Source organism: Phacochoerus africanus, chromosome 2, assembly GCF_016906955.1.
Source record: "Phacochoerus africanus isolate WHEZ1 chromosome 2, ROS_Pafr_v1, whole genome shotgun sequence".
Lineage (NCBI taxonomy): Eukaryota > Metazoa > Chordata > Mammalia > Artiodactyla > Suidae > Phacochoerus > Phacochoerus africanus.
This window is the reverse complement of record NC_062545.1, coordinates 233,900,662-233,915,981: the sequence shown is the minus strand read 5'-3', so window position 1 is coordinate 233,915,981 and position 15,320 is coordinate 233,900,662.

Sequence of the window (15,320 nt, the reverse complement as noted above, 5' to 3'; positions counted from 1 at the left end):
AAAGTTCCATATGAAGACCAAGATGTCTCTTTGGGCACAGTCCCCACTGCAGTAACATTTGCTGGTGTACTCATCTTTAGAGCATCTTTTTGCCTTCTGAAGTACACAGTAGAAAATGGCATTTGGCATCAGGGCTGGAGAGGCAAAGAGTGGATAAAGAGAAAAAGGGGATAACTACAGCCTCTTCATAGGCAACAAATTAGGATGGAAGAAGGAAACCAGGAGAGGTGAGATGTAGCTGAGTTTTGGCACCAGAGAAAGTAGTAGACTATATGGTCTAATATAGTAACCACTAACCATATGTAGTTATGTAAATTTAAATCAATTAAAGTTAAAGGAAATTAAAAAGTTAGTTACTTAGTCCACTAATCACATTTCACATTCTCATTAGCCACAGTGGTTAGTGGCTTCCATATTGTTTGATGTAGATATAAAACATTTCCATCATTGCAAAACATTCTTGAGTGGGTTAAGAATCTGGCATTGCCATGAGCTATGGTATTGGTTGTAAACACAGCTCAGATCTGGTGTTGGCTGTAGCTATGGCATAGGCCAGCAGCTATAGCTCCAGTTCAACCCCTAGCCTGGGAACTTTCATATGCCATAGGTGAGGCCCTACAAAGACAAGAAAAAAAAGGGCTGGCTTAAAAGCACAAGTAAAAGAGAAGACACTGTTAACAAAGAGATAAACAATGATAAAATGATAAAAATAAAACCAAAACAGAACCTAGACTGAAATCTTGAAAGATAGAATACTAAGGTTATTAGACTTTGAGGTTGGACAGGACACTGGCTGAGGATCTTTTTCTCTTCTTATAAACTACTGCCAAAGGAGAGATGAGACAAAGGCTAATTATAGTCAGGAGCCTATGACTTTCTTGGCCACATCAATCCTGTGTCATAACAGGGGATGGACAGATGACAAAAGCAGCTAGGATTGTCACTGCTCTCATTTCCTCTCCACCTGAATAAGCTCTGTTTCCTAGCTGTGTGGCCCCAACCAGATCACTTAAACTCTCATAGCTGCTTTTTTCACTCATAAATTTGTGCTAATAACCTTACTTCAGGCATTGGTTTAATGACCAAATCAGATAATGCCCATGAAAGTTCGTTATAACCTGCATGTTCTGTTATTATAACTTCTCATTCTGACATATTTTAGCTATTTTTTTGGCATCTTTATTAACTGTGTCTCTCTTGTTAGTTTAAAAAGGAATTTGAGGGCTAAAATACCCTAATGCCTCCAAATATTAATTTTATTAATCTCTTTAATAGTTTATTAAAATAAATAATGACATAGCCCTATGCAAAATTTTGATTTTTATTTTTCTGACATCTGAGCTACTTTGAAAAGTATTTTCTATTTCTCTTCCTTAGGTTGAAAAGTGTTTGCATGTGGAAACTTTAAGAACAGCTCCACATTTCTAAAAACTCAGTCAATAATTTTCAGAATATTCATTAAAATTACTTAAATTTAATTGTAATCATTTAGTGGTCCACGTAGCCCAACATTTCAGGGGTACTGCAGATTGAGTTCATCAGGAAGCAACCTAAATATGGAGATTAGGAGGCAGGGTATTTATTAGGAAGTTCTTGTAGTGTGCATACCTATAGAAGGAAGAAAGAGGAAGTATGAGTGATTGAGGGTAAAGCTGACAGCATTAGAGCCCAGCTGAGTCATTAACTCAAACTCCAGAGATCTGGAATGATTCTTTGGATGGGAACTGAAGGGTCTCAGTGCCTCTGTGTTGATTAGTGTTTGCTTGTAGGCTCTTGGTTGGTAAAGTGTGATCTCAGGGTAAGCAGTCATTTGCCACCAAAGAGGGCTGGCAGCCAAGGGCCAACTTTTGGCAGAAGTATCAACTGCAAGGGGAACGGTGCTCACCAGGAAGGGTGATCTTGGTGGTGCCCTGGAGCCTTCTCCTTAAATAAGTAACAGGCAGAGGGAAATACATAGAAGAGATGTTGGAGGAAAATCAAAGGTAATAGTTGCCAGGATGTGAAGCAAAATAATGGCTCTAAGAAGACTGAGTGAGGAAAGGAATGAAATTACACAGAGGCCACTTAGACAATGGTTAGAAAGTGACAAATTTAATATGAATGGTTGATTTTAGCAAAAGTGGATGCAAAAGAAAAGGGATAAAGGAAACTAGATAGTATTAGACAGAGGAGTAGATGTTAGATGCCTGTTTTTTCAATAAGATGAACTGTGAGGAGAGGAATGGGATGGTAATTAGAGGTAAAAATAACTCTAACTTGCCTTTGTTTTATTGCTTTTTTGTAGGAAAGCATATTTTATTGGCTAAAGGCAAGAGCCATTTTTTCAACAGATAAAGTTGAGGGTAAGGTGTGGTTGTTGCAGGTGGGGGTGGGTATCAGAGAAAAATTCATGGAACAAGGTACCTTTGGAGGACACAGAATCCAAAATGCACATCAATCTCATTCTCTGACATAGGATCCGAGAAGTCAAGAATGACTGTGGAGAGAGTGACTGTGGAGAGAATGGACCCTCAGGACAGGGAGGGAAACTGGGGGTGGTCCCTGGCTGATGATGTCTGTATTCTTTGAGAATAAGGAGGTGGGGCAATCATCTCCAGGGGACTGTGAAGTGGTGGAGCTGGTTGATCCATTGGTTAATTGACTAAATATTAGCATAATACATTAAAAAAATCTTTTTAAATGAAGCTTCACTCAGTCAACTTGATGTCTTGGTATGAATTAAAAGCGATTCTTCTATTGATTGACTCTGGAGGCCCAATTGGTTCCCCAAGAGAAGATATGTATCTCAGAGCATTGAAGGAGAAAAGACAGCATGCCAAATGGGTCTCTCTAAGATAAGCAAACAGAAAGTTTCCTCTGAATCACTTTTGGCCCTTGGTTGACTACCACTTAGCGAAAAAGAAGAAATGCATGGGTCAACTCTGATGTCTACTGTATTTTTCGTTTTTTCCTTGTCTTTGTAGGGCCTCACCTATGGCATATGAAAGTTCCCAGGCTAGGGGTTGAACTGGAGCTACAGCTGCTGGCCTATGCCATAGCTACAGCCAACACCAGATCTGAGCTGTGTTTACAGCCAATACCACAGCTCATGGAAATGCCAGATCCTTAGCCCACTGAGCAAGGTCAGGGATCAAATCCACATTCTCATGAATACTAGTCGGGTTCATTACAACTGAGCCACAACCGAAACTCCTGATTTCCAATATATTATACATATAGATATAGCCAACTACTTACTTGCACATGGCCTCCATATGTGATAAACAAGGCCTTTTTAGAAAGGACTGTTGGCAGATTCTAGACGGACTTCAGGATTCTCCTAAATTATATATGTGCCTACGATTGACCAGGTTTCCCCATTCCACACTGACCCACCTCTCATTCTCAAACTGACAGGAAATTGTTTTATTTCTCCAGTGACAGAAGAAAGGAAGGGAAGAGGGGAAAAGGGAATAAAAGGAAGAAGGGATGGAGGGAGGGAAAGAAAGATGAGCCACCACTCAAAATAATATAACATCACAGACCAGCATTAACATGACTCTCCTTCGTTCCACTGTCATCCACTCCTCCACAATCTCACCCTCAGCTCCTACACCTGCCCCATAGCCACCAACACACACAGTGTTAGCATGCACATTTAAGATGTATTTTTAAAAACTTCTGGCAATAGATCATTTGTACGTATTACCTTTTCAGTCATTTAAAATCCTTAGATTTTCACCCATTTTCTGATGGCATTAAAGTAATAGATTGAAGAGTAAAATGAATAAACATGTCAAAACATTTTTTAAAGTTTCAGACCTTTCCATACTGTATTAACAGACAACTCAAAGTATCACTTCGAAATTTGCCCAGAATTTTAAATGAAAATGAATGATTCTCTTAAAAATGGGATCAAGAGAAAAGATAAAACAATTCTTGATTTTATTTTCAATTATTCTTCCTCTCCATCACTCAAAAACAAGCTAGTTAAAATATAGCCATAGATTTTGAAACATTTATATTTAATTCAGGAAATTAACTAAAAGATATAATGTTGAATCTTTTTTCAAGGTATGAATGTTTGTCATTGTATTTTTAACCAAATACATATACTTTAGTTTTCCTTATTACAAATACATTTATTTATACTTAGGTAAATATGCCTGTTCTTTTATTGCATGAATGCTGTCAGTGACAGCAGAAAAAGGCAAATAAATGAGAAAAACGCTCTTGAGATTCTTTCCTCTTCTTCTTTTTTTTTTTGGCCATGCCCACAGCATGCACAAATTCCCGGATATAATGAGTGTTAAGAGCTCAACATATGAATCTGGCAAGTGGTGTACACAGGAAGAATATGACTGTCCATAACACAATATGAGATGCAGTAATTTATCTCTTATGAGATAAAATAATAGTTGAACTTAGACTGTGAGGTCAGACAGCCTGACTTTCAATACTGCCTCCACTAGTTCTTTGCTGGGTGATATTGGGCAAGACAGTAAAGCTCTTTGTGCCTTGGTTTCCTCATCTGTAAAATGAGATATCAATGAGATTATGAAAAGTAAATTTATTACTAAAATTTGTTAGAAAACTCACTGACTCAGTAAAGATTCAGTAAGATTTGGCTCTTCATTATCCTATTTTACCAAGGGAAAACTGAGATATCAAAAGTAATATGACCTTTCCAAATGTAGAAGCAGTGCCACAACAAAGGAAAACTCAGCTGTCCTCAGCCTAAGAATAATGCTTGTCACCAGAGCACATTCGTCATGATTTCCTGGCAGGAAACACAGGAACCTCCTAATGCCTTTTAATGAGAAGTTAGCTTATAATTACTTTGATAGTTAGATTTCATTTTTCACCTTCTGAAAACCAGCTTGGGGGACATGATTTTAAGTATGTACTTTCTCTAGTGGAATAAAATACTAAATTTCATCAATATCTAGTCCTGCCTTCTTTTGTGCATTTATCAAACATCAGATGTGTGATGTGACACAGGTGTGGTGCTACAGATGCATGGGAAGCATTGTTCTTGCCTTTAAGGGGCTTAGAGAATAAAAGGAAGTGGGCATACAAGCACATAATTATATCACAGTGTGATGAGAATGATCAAGCCATGAGAGGGAGGAAGAGCTGGTACTGAGTCAGACTTAGAAGGCAAAGATGCTACCAACGGAACACATTAGGACTTTCATGGGTTTTAGGCATGCCTTCATGAGTCCCTTCCTTCATACATATATGTAGATCATTACATATATATAATGTAACTTATGACTGTATGTAAACATGTGAATACATTAATATTATATTAAAATATTTTCTTTGACCTAAAAAGTTCACATTTTTCTTCTGATTTTAAAAGAAATTTAAAAATTTTCAAGGGTCCCTAAAAGAAATGTGGGTTCTCTTCACTGTGTCTACTGCTGATAAGTTGGTCCTGGCTACCTCAAGGAATGACTTTTGACTTGAATTCTGAAGAATGAATAGTTGTCTAGAGCAGTGTTTCCCAAACTTTTTAGAACATTAAAATCATATGTAGTCTTATTAAACTGCAGATTCAGATTCAGTATGTCTAGTCTAGCGTCCAAGATTCTGAACATCTAAACGTTCCTAAATTATGCTCATAGTGTAGGGTCAAAACTTTAAATAGAGAGAATTTGGAGTTATGTTTTCCAATATAGTAGCTACTAGCCACATGAGGCTATTTAAATTTTAATTTAAATTAATTAAAATATCATAATGTTAAATTCTGTCTTCAGTTGCACTAACCACATTTTGTGAGTTCAAGAGTCATGTGTAGCTATTGGCTACTTTTTTAGATAAACCGTAAGTAGAACATTTCTGTAATTGTAGAAAGTTTTTTGGACAGAACTGATCTAGAGGGGAAAAGAAGGAAGGAAAGATAATTTCGGTACAGAAGCACAAGGAGTGAGCAAGTACAAGGATGAACCACACGACTGAAGGCTATCAAGCCAAGTACAGGAATGTGTTTTTGTAAAGTAAAGCAACATCACAGCCTTAAATAAAATAAAGTCATTTCAGTCCAATATATTTCTCTACTTCTAGTTGAACCATTGCCATGGATGCATTTCTTATTACTTCTAATAAGTATTCAATCTTAGAATTAGGTTGGCTACACATGTGCTCTCAGATGTCCTTCAGAATGAAGTTTAATCAGACTAAACCATTAGACTTCAAGCTTCTGCTTAAGGTAACATAGTTTTGGAGCAGACATGGATGAAACCAATGACAACCCATATGTGTATGTACATGTGCATCTATGTATTTAAAGACTAATGTCCTCCTTTCTGATGGAATTGAAATGAATAGTCCCTGTCAGGAGTCCTTGTGGTTCTCCTGCTAATTTACCACATTAGCCCCACAGATGTGCTGTGCTGATGAAGTACCTTTCACTTGGTGACTCATTTATTTAGAATTGCAGCCCCCATTCTTTTAAAGTATATAAAAGGAATCATAACCTAAGAGGAAAATGCCTTTTATGTAGGCAACATGACAGAATATATCCAGGGTATTTTCCCTTCTTATTCTTCATGCTCTAGGTTTCAGCTAAAACCAGGACCAAACCAGATAGAAATTTCAGTCCACAACTCCTGGGAGGCACAGTGAACAACAAAATTAACCCTGAAAGGATTCTAGAACTTCACTTTATGTTGAAATTTTCCTGTACTGATAATTTTCTTTGTGTTAAACATCCCACAACGATGAGGTATTAATTTTATTCTTCTCATATGGCTCATTAAATCCAGCACAAATAATGAAACAGAAAGTCTTTGTGCTTTGCACAGTGTTAAGTGAATCTGATCACCTTACGGTCCATCAGTTTTAAAGATTTTGAGTTAGAGTTGGTCTTTCTGGGAGAAATAAAATTGTTTTAAATAAAATCCAAAGGAATATGATAGCACACTTTGGCTGGAGGACAGGTGTGAACACAAAGCACACACTTTCTTCTTCCAGCTTAAAGTGCATCTGGCTGGGAACTACTGCTGTAGCCTCTCCAATTTATCACTAAAATACCTATGAAGAAACAGAACAAGATGAAAATTCACACCTTCCAAAAATAAAGACTGATAGAAAACCTATTACTTAAGTCTGGAATTTCTAATTGCTACACAGTTCTTCATGCTACATTAAGAAAAATACACTTATGGCTTTACAAGCAGTGTTTTATGAAACAGAAAATAAATAGGGTAAGAAATTATTTCACCTCTCTTCACTATCTATTCCATGCCAAGCAACAAAGCCAGGTATATATTCTTCCAGTTTCAGAGGCAGAGAGAAAATTCTGCCACCTACCAATAATATTCTGACATCCATTCAAAGGACTGAAATTATACAAATAACAAAGAATGTGCCTGTACTTGATTGGGGGAACAGTGGGATCTTAAGAATTATATTGGTAGTTGTTATATACTCAAGTATTAGGCACTGGAAATGCAGAAATATGTATACTTTTTTGTATTTTTACCATTTTAGTGGGTTACAGAACCAGACACAAGGACAAGAGAAAACTCCTATCTCATTCTCATGGTACTTCACAAAGTGAACACCCAGTAGACATTGAAGTACTGGGTACTTCACAAAGTGAACACCCAGTAGCTATGATACATAGCTACCATTGTTTAAGCTAATATTAAAAATAAAATGTGCTTTGGACCAAATTAGAAACTATGCTTCATACTTAGGAACCAAAGTATTAAACATGAACTGTCTGAGAAAACCCAGACACTGGATATGAGAAAAACAATTTAAAGCAACTGTAAAAAATATGATCAAGATTAAGGGATACAATGGAAAAAGAATAAAAATAAACCACACAAATGTGTCACATTAAACAGAGAATATCAATAGAAAGACAAATTTTAAAAGAAAAAATGAAAGTCTCTAGTTGATATCTACAATAAATAAAAAATTTCACTAAAATTGTTCAACAGTAGATTTGAGAAGGCAGAAGAAAGAATCGGTGAACCTGAAGATGATAAGTCTTTGAGATTATACAGAGAAGCAGAAAAAGAAAAAAAATGAAGAAAATGAAAGGAGAAGGGGAGATAATACTGAAATACATAATGGCCAAAAAAATTGTCAGATTTGATAAAAAACATTAATCTACCCACCCAGAAGCTTCCAATTTTCCGAGTAGGATAAACTAAAAAAAATCCACATCAATATACATCATAATTAAACTGTCAAAGGTAAAGATGAAGAGAGAAACTGAAAGCAGCAGGAGAAAAGTATTTGTTATATACAAAGGAGCATCAATAAGATCAGCAACTACTTATCAGAAACCGTTAAGGACACAAGCCAGTGGGATGGCATATTTAAATACTAAAAACAAAACAAAACAAAACAAAACTGTCAACTAAAAATTATATATCTAGTGAAAACATCTTCAAAAGTAAATAAGAAATTAATACATTTTAATATAAACAAAAATCGAGGAATTGTTGCTAGTAGACCTGCCCTGTAAAAAAATGATAAAGGGACTAATTCAGGCTGGAATTAAAGAACAATAGGCAGTAACTCAAATCTTCAAAAAGAAATAAACACTGATAAATGTAACTACAGAGGGAAATATAAAAGACAATATTTACGTATTTTCATTTGTAACTCCTTTTTATGTGTTCTTTAAAAAAGCTGCATAAAACAATATTAAATCTACACTAATGAGTTCATTAATGTAATCTGTGACTATATCTACATAAAGGAGATGTAAAGGCTATATGGGAACAAAGTTTATGTACAGTATTAAATTTAAGTTTTTATTAATCTGAAATAGTTACAAATTAACATATTCACTGTAATCACCAGGACAACCTTAAAAATAACTCAACAATATATGGTAAAAGAAATTAAAGCGAATTAAAATAATGCACAAGAAATTATTTAACCAAAGAAGGAAGTAATGGAAGAACTGAGTTAAAAAAAAGAGATATGAGATGCATAGAAAATAGTAAAATGGCAGAAATAAGTTCTTCTTTATTTGTCATCACATTAACAATATTGTGATTAACAATAAATTAAAATTCTAATTAACAGGTACAGCTCCAGAATGGATTTTTTTTAAAAGCACATGATCTAACTATAAAATGTGTATAAGAAACTTACTTTGAATCCAGACAGATAAATTATTTGAAATCAAAAGGATTGAAAAAGACATTCCATGCAAATAGTAACAAAAAACAGTTCAATTGAATATAACCAATATCAGGGAAAATAGATTGTGAGACAAACATTGATTTGAGAGACAAATGTGATATAAAAGGTCAGTCCATCAAGATGATATAGCAATTATAAATACATATAAACATGACAAGAGATCCAAAAAATATGAAGCAAAAACTGACAGAATTGAAGGGAGAAAGAGCTAGTTCAAAAATTACAATCACACACTTCAATAAACCACTTTCAATAATGAATAAACCAAGTAGTCAAAATCAGCAAAGAAATACATGATTTGAACAACATTATAACACTTAGACCTAACAAACCTAAAACACTTCTCTCAACAACAGCAAAATACATATTCTTCTCAAGTGCACTAGAACATTCTCCAGAATAGACCATATGTTGAGCCACAGAATAAATCTAATACATTTTAAAATACTGTAAACATACAAAGTATGTTCTCCAACTACAATGGAAAAAATTATAAATCAATAACAAAAGGAAATTCAAAAGCTTTTGCACAGCAAAGGAAACCCAAAAGAAAACAAAAAGAAAACTTATAGAATGGGAGAAAATAGTTTCAAATAATGCAACGGACAAGGGCTTCATCTCTAGAATATAGAAACAACTTATATAACTTAACAGCAAAAAAGCCAATCAATCAATGGAAAAATGGGCAAAAGACCTGAATAGACATTTCTCCAAAGAAGATATACAGATGGCCAACAAACACATGAAAAAATGCTCAGCATCGCTGGTTATAAGAGAAATGCACATCAAAACTACCATGAGATATCACCTCACACCAGTCAGAATGGCCATCATTAAGAAGTCCACAAATAACAAGTGCTGGAGGGGCTGTGGAGAAAAGGGAAGCCTCCTGCACTGTTGGTGGGAATGTAAACTGGTACAGCCACTATGGAGAACAGTCTGGAGATACCTTAGAAATCTATCCATAGAACTTCCATATGACCCCACAATCCCACTCTTGGGCATCTATCCGGACAAAACTCTACTCAAAAGAGACACATGCACCCGCATGTTCATTGCAGCACTATTCACAATAGCCAGGACATGGAAACAACCCAAATGTCCATCGACAGAGGATTGGATTCGGAAGAGGTGGTATATATACACAATGGAATACTACTCAGCCATAAAAAAGAATGACATAATGCCATTTGCAGCAACATGGATGGAGCTAGAGAATCTCATGTTGAGTGAAATGAGCCAGAAAGACAAAGACAAATACCATATGATATCATTTATATCTGGAATCAAATATCCAGCACAAATGAACATCTCCACAGAAAAGAAAATCATGGACTTGGAGAAGAGACTTGTGGCTGCCTGACGGGAGAGGGAAGGAGTGGGAGGGATCGGGAGCTTGGGATTATCAGATACAACTTAGAATAGATTTACAAGGAGATCCTTCTGAGTAGCATTGAGAACTATGTCTAGATACTCATGTTGCAACAGAACAAAGGGTGGGGGGAAAATGTATACATGTAAGAATAACTTGACCCCCATGCTATACAGCAGGAAAAAATAAAATAATTATTTGGAACTGAAGAAAAAAGGAAAATTGAGGAACTCATAAATACATGTATATTAAACTCTCTTAAATATGCAATGAGACAAAGAAGGAATTCTAGGAAAATTAGAAATATTTTGAGATGCATGAATGACAACAAAATATACCAAAATTTATAGGATGTAGAGAAAGCAGTGCTCTGAAAGAAACTAAGTTCTCAACATCTACATTAAAAAAGAAGAAAAATGTCAAGTTAAAATTTAGCCTTAGAAAAAATACTTAGTCTTCCACCTTAAAACTAGAAAAAGAACAAATGTAGCTCAAAGCAAGAAGAAGAAAGAAAACAGTAAACAATAGAGCAAAGATAAATAAACTACAGAATCAAAAAGCAACAGAGAGGGTAAACAAAATCAAAGTCAGTTCTTTGAAAATATCCCCAAAATTTACAAGTGTTTAGCTAGCCTGAGAAACAAAAATGAGAGAAAATGAAAATCAATAATATCAGTAATTCAAGTGGAGGTATTACTACTGTCCTTACAGAAATTAAAAGATTACTAGGAAATAGCATGAATAACTGTATAACCAACAAACTAGATACCCTAGAAGAAATGAACAAATATTTCAAAATCTCAACGAAGGTGACTCAAGAAGAAAATAAAATATAAAATCTAACCAGACTCACAAAAAGTAAAGAAATGAGTCATTAATCATAAAAGTCTAGAACAGGATGTCTTCACTGGTGAATTCTACCAAATGTTTAAAAATTAATTGATGTCAATTATTTCCAAAATCTTTCAAAAACACAAGAAGAAGGAATACCTAACTCATTCATTGGGGCCATTATTACCAAAGCAGACAAAGATAGCACAAGGCAAGAAAAATGCAGACTACTATTTTTCATGAATATAAAAAGAAAATCATCAGCACAACACTAGCAAACCAAATACCTCAGTATGTTAAAGAGATTAAACATCATAACTAAGAAAGATTTATGTCAGCAATGAAAGAATAGTTCAACAATCAATCAATATAACATACCATATTAATAGAATGAAGAGGAAATAAAACCCCACATGATCATTCAATGGACACAGAAAAATCTCTTGACAAAATACAACACTGTCTCATAATGAAAATAATCAACAAACTAAGAATAAAAGGGAACATTCTTATAGTTCTCTGGTGGCCTAGCAGTTAAGGATTTGGCATTGCTACTGCTAGGGCATGAGTTTGATCCCTAACCCAGGAACTTCTGCATGCCATGGGTGCAGCCAACAGAGGGAGAGAGGGAGGGATAGGGAATATTCTCAACTTGCTAAACAGTATATATGAAAAACCAATAGCCAACATCATAATTAGTGGTGGAAAACCTGAAAGTTTTTCCTTTAAGATCAAGACCAAGACAAAGTTATCCATCTTCAACTCTTCTAATTAGCATTGTATTGGAAGTTCATACCAAGGCAACTAAGCAAGAAAAAAATACAAAAAGGCATCTCATTTGAAGTAAAACTATCTGCTGTGACTAAGTAACTATGAATAAGTAATCTATCAGGAATCATGTAGATGGCATAGTCTTTGTATGTAGAAAAGCCTTAAGAATTCCCCTTTAGGGAGTTCCTTTTGTGGCACAGTGGAAAAGAATCTGACTAGTAACCATGAGGTTGTAGGTTCAATCCCTGACCTCGCTCAGTGGATTAAGGATCTGGCATTACTATGAGCTGTGGTGCAGGTCACAGACGTGGCTCAGATCCTACATTGCTCTGGCTGTGGTATAGGCAGGCAGCTGCGGCTCCAATTCGAGCTCTGGCCTGGGAACCTCCATATGCTACAGGTGCACCTCTAAAAAGCAAAAAATGAGAATCCACCTTTACAACTATTAAAACTAATACACTAGCTCAGCAAAGCTTTAAAATATAAACATAAAAATACTTGTATTTCTATATACAGGCAATGAATAATCTGCAAGTGAAATTAAGAAAACAATTCCCTCACAATAGCATTAAATATTAAAATTTTTTGGGTAAAGTATGTAGAAAACTATACAACATTGTTGATAAAATCTGAAGATCTAAATAGGGAAATATCAGGTTCACTAATTAGAAGACTTAATATTGTTAACATGGCAATGCTCCCTAAATTTATCATCAGATTCAATGCAATCTCTTTAAAAATTAACTTCCTTTTTCCAGAAAAGAATAAGTTGATCCTAAAATGAATATAGAATGACAAGGGCACATAATAGCCAAATAATTTTGAAAAAGAAATTCAAAACATTCAGGACTCACAGGTTCCTATTTCAAAACTTAATACAAAGCTACAGTAATCAAAGTAGTGTGGTATTGGCATGAACACATATATAATAGTCAATGAAATACAATTAAGAATCCAGAAATAAACCAATATATCAATGAACATTTGATTTTTAACAAAGCTGTCAAGACCATTCATTGAGGAAAGAATAGTCATTGATAAATGCTGCTGAAACAATGAGATATCCACATGGAAAAGAAAGAACACTGACCCTAACATCACACCATATACAAAGACTGTTATAAAACTCGATCAAAAACTGTATGTGATGCTAAACTATAAAACACTTAAAAGAAAACATAGGTACAGGTCTTTGTGACTTTAAATTTTTTTTTACTTTTTATAGGGCTACACCTGTGGCATGTGGAAGTTCCCAGGCTAGGAGTCTAATCAAAGCTACAGCTGCCTGCCTATGCCGCAGCGACAGCAAAAGCAATATGGGATCCGAGCCACATCTGCAACCTACACCACAGCTCATGGCAATGCCTGATCCTTAACCCACTGAGCAAGGCAAGGGATTGAACCTGCAACCTCATGGTTCCTAGTCGGATTCATTTCTGTTGTGCCATGACAGGAACTCCTGTGACTTTTAATTAGCTAATAGTGTCTGAAATATAACACCAAAAACGTATGGAACAAAAGTTAAATATAGTGAATATTGTCAAAATTAAAAAATTTGTGCTTTATAGAACATTATTAAGAAAACAAAATGACAATCCATAGAATGGTAGAAAATCTTTGCAAATCATATATCTGATAAGGTTCTAGTATCAAGAATATATTTTTTTAAAACTCTTATAATTCAATAATGAAAGAAAATAAGTGGACAAAGGACTTGAATAGATATTTTACCAAATATGTATATTTGTATATGGCCAATAAGCACACTAAAAATGTTGAACACCACTGGTCATTGAAGAAATGCAAATTGAGACCACAGTGAGATATAACTCACACCCATGAGGACAGTTATAGTTTAAAGAAGATTTTAAAACCCAAAATATTGCAAATATTTGTAAGAATGTGGAGAAGACAAAAAGAATGTGGAGAAATTATGTTACTGGTGGGAATGTAAAGCTATGCATCCACTGTGGAAAATATTCTGGCCTATAGTCAGTTACCATATGACCCAGAAACTCCACTGGTCCAAATAGAAGCAGAAAGTAGAATGCTGATTTCCAGTAGCTGGAATGAGGGTTAGATGGAGAGTGAATGCTTAAGGGATATGAGATTTCTTTATAGGGTGATGCACATGTTCTGGAATTAGATGGTGATGAGCATTGTAGCACACTATGAATATGATAAAAAACTAATGAATTGTACACTTTAAAATAGTTAATATAGGGACTGTCATATAATGTGAATTTTATTACAATAAAATAAAGAAAAATAATAAAAAATAAGGAATAGTCTTTATACCTAAAAATAAACAAGAGAAACACATTTCATTCAAAATGTGGTTAAAAAAAATCACAGACACAGCCCAAAGAAGAAATCAGCATATATTTAGGCATGTTATCTTCTAAGACATAGGGGAAGTAGAGGAACTGTCAACTCTTCCTTCATATTCAGCTACATTGTTAGTCTTTGCCCCTTCCCACTATCACAGAAATAGTAATGATTTTTCCAGGCAATATTCTCAAGAAATTTCTTTGAGTTTCTCCAACACTGGGTCAATACTGAGGGGAGTAGAAATATTCCCAGAATATTAGTACTCTAAACATCTCCTCTTCTCAGAACTGACAACATATCAGACACTTGGGAATATGGGGAATATAGTTCAGGAAGAATTTATCTTGGGGAGTATTCCGGGGTGGCTAAAACAGCAGTGGCAGGTATGGTGGATCTGACCAGACATACCCTTCTTGGGGGTGAAAAGCTGCTGTTTACCCAGCTGTGATCTCAATTCAGTCCTTGGTCCCAACTGTTTCCTTTCAGTCATAAAAAATTAATACTCTTTAGAGGCAAGTTTAAACATGTTGCCTACAAATTGTCTCTGAATATATCAAGTGGAATATAGTCGTTACTGAAATCTCCCTAAATGTCATATTTTTCCATCATATAATTGTATACTTTTATTGACAGAAAAGATGTTGGGTTAGGAAAAACCTGCTGTTTTATTGATTTTACAGCATTTCTTCATAACTAAAGTCACAGGGTGGTTTGTTTTCACTCAACAACATAAGGCTTTGAAAATTTATTTGTTTGGCTGAATTGGATGCTATCCACTAGGAATAATCTCCATCCTAGAATTAGTGGACTTCAGATATATGTGCTTATTTGCTTGTCTGAAACAACTCATATGTTAGAA